Source organism: Olea europaea, chromosome 6 (genome assembly GCF_002742605.1).
Source record: "Olea europaea var. sylvestris chromosome 6, O_europaea_v1, whole genome shotgun sequence".
NCBI classification, from domain to species: domain Eukaryota; kingdom Viridiplantae; phylum Streptophyta; class Magnoliopsida; order Lamiales; family Oleaceae; genus Olea; species Olea europaea.
The window spans coordinates 13092353-13098048 of record NC_036242.1 but is presented as its reverse complement, the minus strand read 5'-3'; the positions used below and the strand labels follow the sequence as shown (position 1 = coordinate 13098048).

The window sequence follows — 5696 nt, the reverse complement described above, 5'->3', positions numbered from 1 at the left end:
ACCCCCATTAAAACCTCAACCACTTCATTCCAGCGAAAGTCAATTGGGAGAGGGGCCACATTCTCCATGGTAAGCTGGTAGTAATCATGAATGACCTCGGGAGAGAACATAATCCATTTCCCCTGCACCATGGAAATGCTTGGAGCTTGGCATGTCAATGTCACTGTTGAAATTGGCGAAGAACTCTCAGCATAAAGTCTCATAGAATGGATACGGTCTCTCCACTAACTTTTGCCATCCACAGAGCTGAATTAAATTGACCAACTCAAAACCCGGGAAGTCATCAAGCTTAACGGGTCTTTCAGCATGTAGAGTCCAATGGCGTACGATGTTTTCATATCGTGCCGCGGTAGTTGCAGTTAAGAATCGCTGAACTTCTCCTGCGAGCTCGCGAGTACGGGCTGTCCCGATGAGGAGCTTGTTTTTTCTTTCCCGTGCAAAGTTCTTTTAGGAGGCATCCTGCGAAGTTTGTAAGATTACACTCATTAAGTTCGATGTGAAAAGAATAGACAACAAATGAGAAAATAAAATATGCATTGCACAAATCCCCCAAACTTTCCTAGATGCATATGTAGCAACATGGTGTGCACTAGTCAAGATATGATGTTTAATTGAATTCAAGTATTTTGCCAATATGAAAAATGGAGAAAAACTCGACGTAACTATGCAATATTTCAGAATTCGGAACCATGACCGAGTGCGCACTTTCGGCCCTTGACATCATTGAGAATTATCAAAATTTTCCCAGACAATCTCCGGGCATATCAACGTATTCATTAAAGTGTAGCACATACTCGAATTTCAACTCAATTGGATGCCATTTGGTATGTCAAATGAAGATACAAAGTAAGGGACGGAGGATGCCGCGATGTGCGGTGACCTAGTCATGTGTTTATGTGGTGCAATGTGAAAGTGGTGTTTTCTAGTTCAAATTATTTGGGAATCCATGAAAATATATCTTGTGCGATGTTGGTGAATCAACGTATAAGCAGAAAAAAACATAATTATACACAAAAGGGTATTGTGGCATTTCATCAAACACTTGGTGTGCCTTAAGTGAGAGTAGTCCTAAGTGAATGAAAATAATATCCAATTCATCCCAAAAGCACACAACACAATCACAACAACACCATCCCGATATGAACTAGCCCATTCTTCCTCAATTCATAAAAAAAATGAAATCCAAGACTAATTGCTCAAAAAGAGAATGCTGAGAGAAATGTGAGAAACAACATCTTACCTTGAAGTGGATGGCGTGATATATGGGATGAATGTCGTGGGATGCAAATGTGATTGGAATGGGAAGAATGCGTGTGTGAAATTGTTATATGAATCGTGAGGGAATTAGGGAGGAAGAATCACGAAGACAGAAAAAAATTTGTGAAGAAAGGAACCGGGTGTGATTTTAAAATCACACCCGTCTCTGCCATGCGACCGCATGGTTTTAGCGCCTGCAGCCGCATGGTTCAAGTGGCATTAGCCACTTGAAATTCGGTACCTATGTGTGCGGTCGCATACAAAATTTTATTTTTTTATTATTATTATTATTAAACACAAGTATGATTAAATTTCACAATCACGCACTGACATTTGAAATTTTTTTTTTTGGAAATAAACGTTTGCCTATAAATGCGTGAACATCACACCCAATAACCCAAAAAATGACTCCAATTAACTCGAAAGTGTGTGTGATGCTTGGAGACTCGTGTGGATATTGCTTGGACTCTTCTAATATGCATAAATGATTGATGACCTAAATTTAAAAATTTTTAAAATGAAATTGAAAAATTCCTACTATGATGCAAAAGCAAATTAACTTAAAAAGGATACAGTGGGTTGCCTCCCACCCAGCGCTAGATTATAGTCGATAGCTCGACTTTTCTGCAGCTACTTTACTTTGGTGTCCCGAGTTGAATGGTGGACTTTTGATTGGAGAAGTCACCGCCCCAGTAGTGCTTTAGCCTTTGCCCATTAACAGTGAGGTACCTTTAGTCTCATAACTGATTTGTATAACTCCGTATGGTAAGACTTTTGTGACAGTGTATGGACCCGACCATCCTGATCGTAATTTTCCTGGGAACAACTTGAGTCTCGAGTTATACAGTAGTACTTGCTGCCCCACTTCGAATACTCATCTCTGAATGTGCATGTCATGCCACTTCTTGGTTCGTTCCTTGTAAAGTTTTGAATTTTCATAAGGTTCCATTCTAAATTCGTCCAACTCATTTAGTTGCAATAGACACTTTTCACCAGTGGCACTTAAGTCCATATTTAACTGTTTCATAGCCCAATATGCCCAGTGCTCCATTTCTAGTGGCAGATGGCACGCTTTCCCAAAAATTAGATGATATGGAGACATGCCTATTGGTGTCTTGAATGCTGTCCTGTAGGCCCATAATGCATCATCCAGTTTTTTAGACCAGTCCGTTTGAGATGAATTCACTGTAACTTCGAGTATTCTCTTCAACTGCCGATTAGATACTTCAACTTGCCCACTAGTTTGTGGATGATATGGAGTAGCGACACGATATTTAACGCCATATTTATTTAACAGCTACTCAAACTGACGATTGCAGAAGTGTTTGCCCCTGTCACTAATTATAGTTCGCGGTATACCATATCGGGTGAAAATATATTTCTTATAGAACCTAATTACTGCCTTTGAATCATTTGTTGGTAGTGCAACTACTTCCACCCAATTTGATACATAATCCACTGCTACCAAGATGTACTGATTTGAGAACGAGGGAGAAAGGGTCCCATGAAGTCAATTCCCCAAATATCGAATATCTCTACCTCCAAAATATTATTTAGTGGCATCTCATTCCTCCTCGAGATGTTCCCGGTGCATTGGCATCGGTCACACCTTTTAACAAACTCAAAAGCGTCTCTAAATAGTGTAGGCCAGTAAAACCCTGATTGTAGGATCTTTGCAGCTGTCTTCGAAGCCCCAAAGTGTCCTGCATATGCAGATGAATGGCATTGCTCGAGAATCTCAGGTCCTTCTTCCTCAGGTATGCATCTTCTTACTATCTGATCAGCCCCTCGTCTATAGAGGATTGGATCCTCCCAGAAATAATACTTCAATTTGGCGAAGAACTTTTTCCTCTGATGACTTGAGTAATCCAATGGTGGGATGGAACTAGCCAAGTAATTGATGATATCTGTGTACCAAGGTGCTTCATCCACTCTTAACATCTGCTCATCTGGAAAGATCTCATTTATATCCACTAAATCTTCCGGCCCCCAGGCATTAATCGGGATAAGTGATCTGCTACTACATTCTCACTGCCCTTCTTGTCTCGTATCTCAATATCGAATTCTAGCAGTAATAGCACCCAACGAATTAATCTCGACTTTGCATCCTTCTTTGTGAGCTAATACTTCAATGTAGCGTGATCAGTGTAGACGATGACTTTAGACCCGACAAGGTATGACCTGAATTTGTCGAATACAAATACTACAGCCTATAGTTCCTTTTCAGTGGTGGCATAATTGATTTGCGCTTCATTTAGAGTCCTACTTTCATAGTAAATCACATAAAAGATTTTGTTCATTCGCTGTCCTAATACTGTACCCACAGCGTGATCACTTGCATCACATATCAATTCAAAAGGGAGTTCCCAGTCTGGTGCCACAATTATTGGTGCTGTCGTAAGCTTCTCCTTTAAAGTGTTGAATGTTGTGAGACATTCTTCATTAAACTCAAAGGTTACGTCTTTCATTAGCAGATTGCATAACGGTTTAGTGACCTTTGAGAAATCTTTTATAAATCTCCTGTAGAACCCCGCATGCCCCAAGAAACTACAAATTCCTTTAACTGATGTAGGCGGGGGTAACTTCTCAATAACTTGAATTTTTGCCTTGTTCACCTCAATTCCTTTTGCTGAGATTCGATGCCCGAGTACAATGCCTTCTTGCACCATAAAGTGGCATTTCTCCCAATTTAAAATCAGGTTAGTCTCCTTGCATCTCTGTAAGACCAAATTCAGGTGCTCTAGACATTCATTGAATGAAGATCCAAATACTAAGAAGTCATCCATGAAAACATCAATAAACCTTTCGATCATATCGGAGAATATCGCCATCATATATCTCTGAAATGTGGCTGGAGCGTTGCAGAGACCGAAAGGCATACTACGGTAGGCAAAAGTACCTTAGGGATAGGTGAAAGTGGTCTGCTCCTGATCTTCTGGTGCGACAGGTATCTGATTATAACCCCAGTATCCATCAAGGAAACAGTAGTGTAAATGTCCAGTCAATCTCTCTAACATCCGATCAATGAATGGGAGGGGAAAATGATCCTTTCGTGTGGCTACATTGAGTTTGCAATAGTCGATGCAAACTCTCCATCCCGTAACTGTTCTGGTGGGAATTAATTCATTCTTCTCATTTTTCACCACTGTGATTCCCCCTTTTTTCGGTACCACTTGAATTGGGCTAATCCATGCACTATCCGAAATTGGGTAGATAATTCATGCATCCAATAATTTCAGTATCTCTACCCTAACCACTTCCTTCATGTTCAGATTTAATCTTCTCTGACCCTCTATACTTGGCTTGCAGTTTTCTTCCATTAGAATTTTATGCATACATAGAGAAGGGCTGATTCCTTTAATGTCAGCTATTGTCCACCCAATCGCCGTCTTGTTCTCTCTGAGTACCCTGAGCAGTTTTTCTTCCTCCACCTCACTGACTGTGTTTGAAATGATTACTGGAAGTGTATCTGACTCCCCCAAGTATGCATATCTGAGATGTGGCGATAATTACTTGAGTTCTAAAACTGGCGGCTGCTAGATAGAAGGTAGTGACTTCGTATTTCCTTTCCCCAGTTCCTCGAAGTGCCGTTTGCGGGTGTATGGCGGGTTGGTCTCCAAAAATCGTGCACATGTTTCAACTTCAAGAAAACTTGAGTGAACCGATTGGGATTGTGCAATGCATGCCTCATATGCATCGGATGGACCGTGAAGTAAGAATGTTTCCTGTACTGCTTTGTCAATAATGTCAACTTGATAACAACTGTCAGATTCTGCTGGTAGTTTCATTGCCTTGAATACATTGAACGATATATGCTCCTCTCCCAATCTTAAAATCAACTGCCCCCTTTGAACGTCAATTAACGCTTTTCCTGTGGCCAGGAATGGTCTATCAAGTATCAATGGGACATCCCTGTCTTCTTCCATGTCCAAGATAAGAAAATCTATTGGGAATATGAACTTTTCGACCTTGATGAGCGCACGTCTTCAATTATCCCTCTGGGGTGTGTCAGTGATCTGTCTGCCAGCTGAAGTGTCACAGTGGTTAATTTAGCTTCTCTCAAGCCGAGTTTCCTGAAAATAGACAGAGGCATTAAATTAATACTTGCACCAAGATCACATAATGCTTTATCGAAATATACTTCACCGATTTTGCAAGGAACGGTAAAACTCCCTGGATCTTTTAGTTTTGGTGGGAGCTTATTCTGGATTCTGGCACTACATTCCTCCGTAAGCATAACCGTCTCATGGTCTTCCAGCTTGCGTTTATTTGATATGATATCCTTCAGAAATTTCGCGTAGCTAGGCATCTGAAACAATGCATCGGCTAGTGGGATGTTGATATGGAGCTTTTTGAAGACTTTTAGAAATTTTTTGTATTGTTGCTCCACTTTTTGCTTCTTCAAGCACTGTGAAAAGGGAATCGGAGGCTTGTAGGGG

The 5696-nt window shown here is 40.7% G+C and overlaps 1 pseudogene; it reads right to left on the bottom strand.

Moving 5' to 3' along the window:
• Positions 1-334: 334 nt before the first annotated feature.
• LOC111395181 lies at positions 335-5183 on the bottom strand (annotated as a pseudogene).
• Between the last annotated feature and the right edge of the window lie 513 nt (positions 5184-5696).